This window comes from Phacochoerus africanus, unplaced genomic scaffold (assembly GCF_016906955.1).
Source record: "Phacochoerus africanus isolate WHEZ1 unplaced genomic scaffold, ROS_Pafr_v1 Scaffold_18, whole genome shotgun sequence".
In the NCBI taxonomy this organism is placed as follows: Eukaryota; Metazoa; Chordata; class Mammalia; order Artiodactyla; family Suidae; genus Phacochoerus; species Phacochoerus africanus.
The window spans coordinates 397,160-405,366 of NW_025927375.1; the positions used below are offsets into that span (position 1 = coordinate 397,160).

Here is an 8,207-nt window from a genome sequence, read left to right on the forward strand (position 1 = left end):
CTTTTTTTTTGTCTTTTTGCCATTTCTTGGGCCACTCCCACAGCATATGGGATGTTCCCAAGCTAGGGGTCTCATCAGAGCTGTAGCTGCCAGCCTACGCCAGAGCCACAGCAACGTGGGGTCTGAGCCGCGTCTGTGACCTACACCACAGCTCATGGCCACGCCAGATTGTTAACCCACTGGGCAAGGGCAGGGATCAAACCTGCAATCTCATGATTTCTAGTCGGATTCATTAACCACTGTGCCATGATGCCATGATGGAAGCTCCCTAAATATCTTTTAAATATACATTTACAATTCATGAAATTCTTATAAAATGTATATATATATAAATTTATCAACCAAATAAAATGATATATTCCCTTTTGTAATAATGCACATAAGTAAAATATTTCAGGTAGTGTGTACTTTACAAAGACCTAACCCCAGTGTTTTGGTAGATAAGTATATTTAGAGGCACCATAAACAGCATTGTGTTTCAGCAGGCTTTTTTTTTCCTTTGTCTTTTTAGGGCCGCACCTGAGATATATGGAAGTCCCTAGGCTAGAGGTTGAATAAAAGCTAGAGCTGTAGTTGCTGGCATATGTCACAGCCACAGAAATGTGGGCTCTGAGCCACATCTGCAGTCTTCAGGGCAGCTCATGCCAAAACAGATCCCTTAACCCAGGAGCAAGGCCAGGGATTGAACCTGCAACCTCATAGATATTTTTTGGGTTCATTACTGCTGAGCCACGATGGGAACTGCTAAGTAAGCTTTTAAGAAAGTGGGTTATGGATAACATAAATCAATATCAATGTGATGGAAACATTACAAGAAAGGAGATCCATCAACTTAATGGCATTGGTTGCTTCAGGGGGAGAAAGATGCAGAGAATTTGATGCTGAACCCAAGTTCTTGTACCTGACATGCAGTGAAGTCAAACAAACCAAAAGGACAGAGTTTGGAGGTGAGAAAAGTTTACTGCAGGGCAAAGAAAGGAGAACAACCAGTGACTCCAGCTGAAAAGTCACAAACTCCCCAGCGGGTTTAAAGGAACATTTTTATAGGCAAAATTGGGGTGGTGGGGACTGAAAGGTGTGTGACCTCCCTCTGATTGGTTTGTGATGAGGAAACATTCATCAATCTTCTAGTCGAACCAGTCTGGGACTGGAACTCAGCCTGAAATTAGTATCCTCCATCTGCTTGGGGGCCCTAGTTCTGTAGAAGAACTCAGAGCCAGGAATCAGATTGTTATGTACTTCACCCAAGTAGGAACCTGGCTCAGGCCACATTGCTGAACTACTGTTTCTTTCTTTTTATTTTATTTTTTACTTTTTTATTTTATTTTATTTTATTTTATTTTCCCACTGTACAGCAAGGGGATCAAGTTATCCTTACATGTAGACATTACATTTACATTTTTCCCCACCCTTTCTTCTGTTGCAGCATGAGTATCTAGACAAAGTTCTCAATGCTACTCAGCAGGATCTCTTGTAAATCTATTCTAAGTTGTGTCTGATAACCCCAAGCTCCTGATCCCTCCCACTCTCTCTCCCTCCCATCAGGCATCCACAAGTCTTTTCTCCAAGTCCATGATTTTCTTTTCTGAGGAGATGTTCATTTGTGCTGGATATTAGATTCCAGTTATAAGTGATACCATATGGTATTTGTCTTTGTCCTTCTGGCTCATTTCACTCAGGATGAGATTCTCTAGTTCCATCCATGTTGCTGCAAATGGCATTATGTCATTCTTTTTTATGGCTGAGTAGTATTCCATTGTGTATATATACCACTTCTTCCGAATCCAATCATCTGTCCGTGGACATTTGGGTTGTTTCCATGTCCTGGCTATTGTGAATAGGGCTGCAATGAACATGCGGGTGCATGTGTCTCTTTTAAGTAGAGTTTTGTCCGGATAGATGCCCAAGAGTGGGATTGCGGGGTCATATGGAAGTTCTATGTATAGATTTCTAAGGTATCTCCAAACGGTTCTCCATAGTGGCTGTACCAGTTGACATTCCCACCAACAGTGCAGGAGGGTTCCCTTTTCTCCACAGCCCCTCCAGCACCTGTTATTTGTGGACTTATTAATGATGGCCATTCTGGAGTGGTGTGAGGTGGTATCTCATGGTAGTTTTGTTTCTTTCTTTTTAATTAAAAAAATTTATTAGAGTACAGTCGATTTATAGTGTTGTGTCAATTTCTGCTGCGCAGCATAGTGATTCAGTCACATTTATATATACATTCTTTTTATCATATTATCCTCCATCATGGTCTATCCCAAGAGACTGGGTTTAGTTCCCTGTGCTGTACAGTAGGATCTCATTGCTTATCCATTCTAAATGTAATAGTTTACATCTACTAACCCCAAACTCCCCATCCAGCCCACTCCCTCCCTTTCCCCCATAGCAACCACATGTCTTTCTTTGTGATTCAAACAGTGACTGATTAGGGAAGTGAGGGAAAAAAGAAAGACACAATATGACTCAGGGACCTACTGCTTCTTTCTTGATGTCCTTATTCCCCTAATTAGTCACTGTCTTTGGATCTCAGGGACTGTCTAGGAGGCTGAAACATTTTCCCTACAAACAGGAAATGGAGGACACAGAAAGGCTTTTGTCCTTTGGAGGGTACCATAGGCTGCTCCTGGATTTCAGAATGGGATGGAGCTGAGGGGCCATAAAAGGCAAATTCTATCAGTAATATTTCAAATCTGTATAAAATGTGAGATCTGAAGCAAATGGTATTAAATGTTTATATTTAAAAAATAAGATTTGAAATGGATAAGCAATGGGGTTCTACTGCACAGCACAGGAACTATGTCTAATTTCTCGGGTTTGAACATGATGGAAGATAGTATAAAAAAAGAATGTGCATATATGTATGACTGGGTCACTTTGCTGAACAGTAGAAATTGAAGGAACATTGGGTTTTTTTTGTTTTTTGGTTTTTGTCTTTTTGCCTTTTCTAGGCTGCCCCGTGGCATATGGAGATTCCCAGGCTAGGGTCTAATCAGACCTGTAGCCACTGGCCTACACCAGAACCACAGCAATGAGGGATCTGAGCCGAGTCTGCAACCTACACCACAGCTCACAGCAATGCTGGATCCTTAACCCACTTAGCAAGGCCAGGGATTGAACCTGCAATCTCATAGTTCCTAGTCAGATTCATTAACCACTGCAGCAAGATGGGAACTCCATGAAAGAACATTCTAAATCAACTATAATAAAAAAAATTTAAATAAAATGTACATAAATTACATAGAACTTAAAAAAATAGGAGGTGAGTATTGATAAGAGCAATAAATAATATTAATGGAGCATTTTCTAAGTGTTGAGCAATATTTGAGAAGACATTTTTTTCTCAATCCCAGCTGCACATTTGGGTAACTAGGAAACTCATGTGTAGAGATCCAGATATTGGTTCTAGGCTGAGGCTGGGGTATTTGTGTATTTTAAAATAAGCACATGTAGGAGTTCCTGCTTTGGCACAATGAGGACAGTGTTGTCTGTGGAATGATGGGATGCAAGTCTGATCCCTGGCTGGCAAGGTGGGTTAAGGATGTGGTGTTGTTGCTGCAGTTATGGTATAAGTCACAACCGTGGCTTGGATTTGATGCCTGGCCTGTGAACACCATAAGCCACAGGGTGGCCAAAAAAGAAAAAAAAGCATATGTAAATTGACAAGACCTGCTCATCAACTCAGGTCCCAAAGTCAGCGGTGCTGCAGATTTAAGAAAGAAGAGACAAAGAAATAGAGTGAGGATCAGGGGGCTACTGCCTTTGAGAGGCAATAGCAACCCTCTGAGCCAAGTCATGATTTTTGCTATTTTCTACTTCCTTCTACATACAGAATCGTATGTGTCATTTACAATGTTACTGATCAAGGCTACAGATATGCAAGGCACAGACCCTTTGTAGTCATAGATGCTATAAATGATTAACCCTCCAGAGAAAGATTATATTGTTTATGCTTTAGGCTATTACGCCCTTTCCTTCAACTCCCTTAGGGTTCTGGTCATGAGAACAAGAATGTCAATGGCTTTCCATCAGCCACATCTGGAGTATTTGGCAACTTGCTTTCAAGCAGCCACTGGTAGATGGACATTTCCTGTCTCACTCCCTTTCCCCCAGGGGTCTAGGAAAGGCATATATATTTTGCAAGCCTAGATTAGCATCATTCTTCAAGCACCATCTAGTTTCTTTGATTCACTATGGTCTGTATACATGCATATCTGGCAAGCCTCCAACAGTAAATATAGTGATCAACCAGAACTAAAAACCAGTTGTCTAAGCAATATTAAGGATTTTTCAAACTCACGGTCCTCTAAGGTTGGATTAATTATGATAATTTCATAGTATAGAAACTACCCAGATGTGTTTATATTATTTATATTTAATGTCTTTTCAATTAAACCATAGAGCAACATGCCAAAATAATGAAATTGAATTACCTTCAGGTAGCAGAAGAGAATTGCAGTCCCTTTATTTGGAGGGATTGATGTAAAAACCTATTAGCTAAACATGAGAAGCCTGGGTCTTAGGCAGGCTGTTGGCCCTCCCCTGGTGTTAAAGCCCTCAACTGTAAGTAAGAGGGTTTATCATCACGAAAACAAGACAAGGTATATGAAGATGTATTCAACATCGCTAATATCAGGAATGCTGGACAAAACCTCAATCAAATATCACCTCATATCTATTGTGATGGCTATTAACAAAAATCCAAACAACAGCAAGTGTTGCTGAGGATGTGGAGAAAAGGGAACCTTAGTACTTGGTTGGTGGAAATGAATATTGGTACAGCCATTATGGAAAAGGGAATGGAGGTTCCTCAAAAATTAAAAACTGTTCTTAATTGAGGAGTTCCCATCATGGCTCAGCATAAACAAATATGACTAGTATCCATGAAGATGCATATTTGATCCCTGGCTTCTCTCAGTGGGTTAAGGATCTGGTGTTGCTGTGAGCTGTGTGTAGGTCACAGATGCAGCTCAGATCTGGCTTTGCTGTGTCCTTGGTGCAGGCCAGAGGCTACAGCTCTGATTTGACCCCTAGCCTGGGAACCTCCATATACCATGGGTGTGGCCCGAAAAAGCAAAAATAAAAAAGCAAAAAACAGGAGTTCCCGTCGTGGCGCAGTGGTTAACGAATCCGACTAGGAACCATGAGGTTGCGGGTTCAGTCCCTGCCCTTGCTCAGTGGGTTAATGATCCGGCGTTGCCGTGAACTGTGGTGTAGGTTGCAGACGCGGCTCGGATCCCGCGTTGTTCTGGCTCTGGCGTAGGCGGGTGGCTACAGCTCCGATTCAACCCCTAGCCTGGGAACCTCCATATGCCGCGGGAGCGGCCCAAGAAATAGCAACAACAACAAACAACAAAAAAGACAAAAAAAAAAGCAAAAAACAAAAACATTGCTATTGATTGAAATAGAGCTACTCTATCATCCAGCAATACCACTGCAGGGAAAATGTCCAAAGGAAAAGAAATCAGTACCTCAAAGAGATATCTGTACTCCCAGGTTCATTGTCATTATTCACAAGAGTAAGAATATGCAAACAACTGATCTATAGACCCAGGAATGGAGAAAGAAAATGTGCTGTGTACACAGAGACAATAGAATGTTAGACAATAGAATGTTAGACAATAGAATGCAGTAAAAAGAAGGAAATCCTGCCATTTGTGACAATATGAATGTAACTGGAGGACATTATGCTTATTAAAATAGATCAGGCATGGAAAGAAAAATACTATGTGATTTTTCCTTAGGGGTGGAACCTAAGAAAATCCAGTTCATAAAACCATCAATTAGAACTGTAGTTGTAAGGGGTAGGGTTGGGGGAAATGGAGAGTTGTTGGTCAAAGGGTATAGAATTTCTGTTATAAGTGAATGAGTTCTGATTGTCTAGCATACAGCATGTGTCTTTGTGTGAGAAATTATCATATTATCTAATTTAAAGAAATCTTCTTGTTGTATAACCCAAATTTGCAATTTTGTCCATCATACCTTAATAAACTGGATAAAAGGAAAACCAGTGAACTAATGTTATCAGGCCACTTCAGAAGAGAGTACAAAAACTAGCGTGGCCCCATGTGGGGGATGTTTTACTGAGATTGAATTGAGTTGCAACAAATAACTTCATCTAAAATAAAAAAACTCAGAGAGTGTTCCTTAAATGTCATTATTGCTTAATCATTGAGAGAAGCTCTGTTAACGATGCCATCTTCTTATTCATCAAGGCTGTATGATTATGTGCACTTAATGAAACGATGCTGGTTGATTTTTTAATTCCAGCAGAGCCAGAGTTATGAAGAATATATTAAATGACATTTAAAACACAACCCTGATATTTGAACAATCATTAATTTCATGAAAGGGGGAGGACAGAAAATAAAAAAATGACTCAACTCCTGAAGATAACTATCACAAAAAAATCTGATTACAAACATTCCAATTTAATTTAGAAGGCAGTTTACATAAATCCACATTTTACATAGTATTTACAAATATTGTAAATAAAGGAAATATCGAGAATGTATTTGAAAAATAAGTTTTATTTAACTGTTGTAATTAGTTCAATGTGGAACTTTATTTTATTCTTAGAGGGGAGAGTGCATTTCTTATTCTGTATTTTTTTCTAAATAAGTAGTCTATATTACCATGATCATGTATTTATATATTCCCTCTCTTCTGTTACTGTTTAGTAAAGTTTCTATAAAGTAAGTGTGTGTAGAAAAAGGCAAATAAATGAAAACCAGTAAGGAAAAATTCTAAGCAGATAGAAATCGTCACACTGAGAAATACTGCTACAGATCCTAGGGGATATGACCTTAGAAATGAACTGCTTGAATCTGAAATATGAACAAAGTGCTGCATGCCCATCTACTAATTTCCCTAATTTTGACCCTCTTTTCTCTAAAAAAAGGTGTCCAAACTATATAGACGTGGAAATCTAACAAGTGTCTCCAAATTCTTCCTCCTGGGAATCTCAGATGACCCAGAACTGCAGCCCTTCCTCTTTGTCCTGTTCCTGTCCATGTACCTGGTCACCATACTGGGGAACCTGCTCATCATCCTGGCTGTTGTCTCTGACTCCCACCTCCACACCCCCATGTACTTCTTCCTCTCCATCCTGTCCTTGGTTGACATGGGTTTCGTCTCCACCACTGTCCCCAAGATGATTGTGAACATCCACACTCACAGCACAGTCATCTCCTATACAGGCTGCTTAATGCAAATGTCTGTTTTTATAATTTTGGGGGCTATGGAATGTACACTTCTGACTGTGATGGCCTATGACAGGTTTGTGGCCATCTGTCACCCACTGCACTACCCGGTCATCATGAACCCACACCTATGTTGCTTCTTACTTTTGGTGTCTTTTTTGGTCAGCCTTTTGGACTCCCAGGTGCACAATTGGATTGTCATCCAACTTCCCTGCTTCAAGGATGTGGAAATTTCTAATTTCTTCTGTGACCCTTCTCTACTCCTCAAGCTTGCCTGTTCTGACACTCTCACCCATAACTTAATCATGTATTTTGTTGGTGCCATTTTTGGTGGGATTCCAGTCTCAGGGATCTTTTTCTCTTACTATAAAATCATTTCCTCCATTCTGAGAATCCCCTCATCAGGTGGGAGGTCTAAAGCCTTCTCCACCTGTGGCTCTCATCTGGCAGGTGTTTGTTTATTTTATGGAGCAGGTCTTGGGGTGTATCTCAGCTCAGCTGTCTCACATTCTCCCAGGAAGGATACAGTGGCCTCGGTGTTGTACACTGTGGTCACCCCCATGCTGAACCCTTTCATCTATAGCCTGAGGAACAGAGACATCAAAAGGGCCATGAGGAGGTTCCTCAGCAAAACAATCTATTCTTAATATTTGTGTCATCCATTTGGAGTGTAGATTGGAACATGTGGCAAGTACAACATATAGACCTGAAAATTTACATTCCCATCAACAGTGAAGGAAAATTTCCTTTTCTCTGTATATTCTCCAGCATTTGTTTTATATTGACTCATTAATGCTGGACTTTTGACTAGTGTAAGGTGGTAGCTCATTAGACTTTTGATTTGCATTTCTCTAATAATTAGTGTTGTTGAGCACATTTTCTTGTGCCTGCTGGCCATCTGTATGTTTTCTTTGGAGAAATGTCTTTTCAGGTCTTCTGCCATTGTTTCAATTTGTTTGTAGGGTTTTTTGGCTGTTGAATCTTACAAGTTGCTTGTGTATTTTA

At 40.2% G+C, this 8,207-nt stretch overlaps 1 pseudogene; it reads left to right on the forward strand.

The window, feature by feature from the left end:
• Positions 1–6,800: 6,800 nt before the first annotated feature.
• Positions 6,801–7,849, forward strand: LOC125119224 (putative gustatory receptor clone PTE01; annotated as a pseudogene).
• Positions 7,850–8,207: the final 358 nt, after the last annotated feature.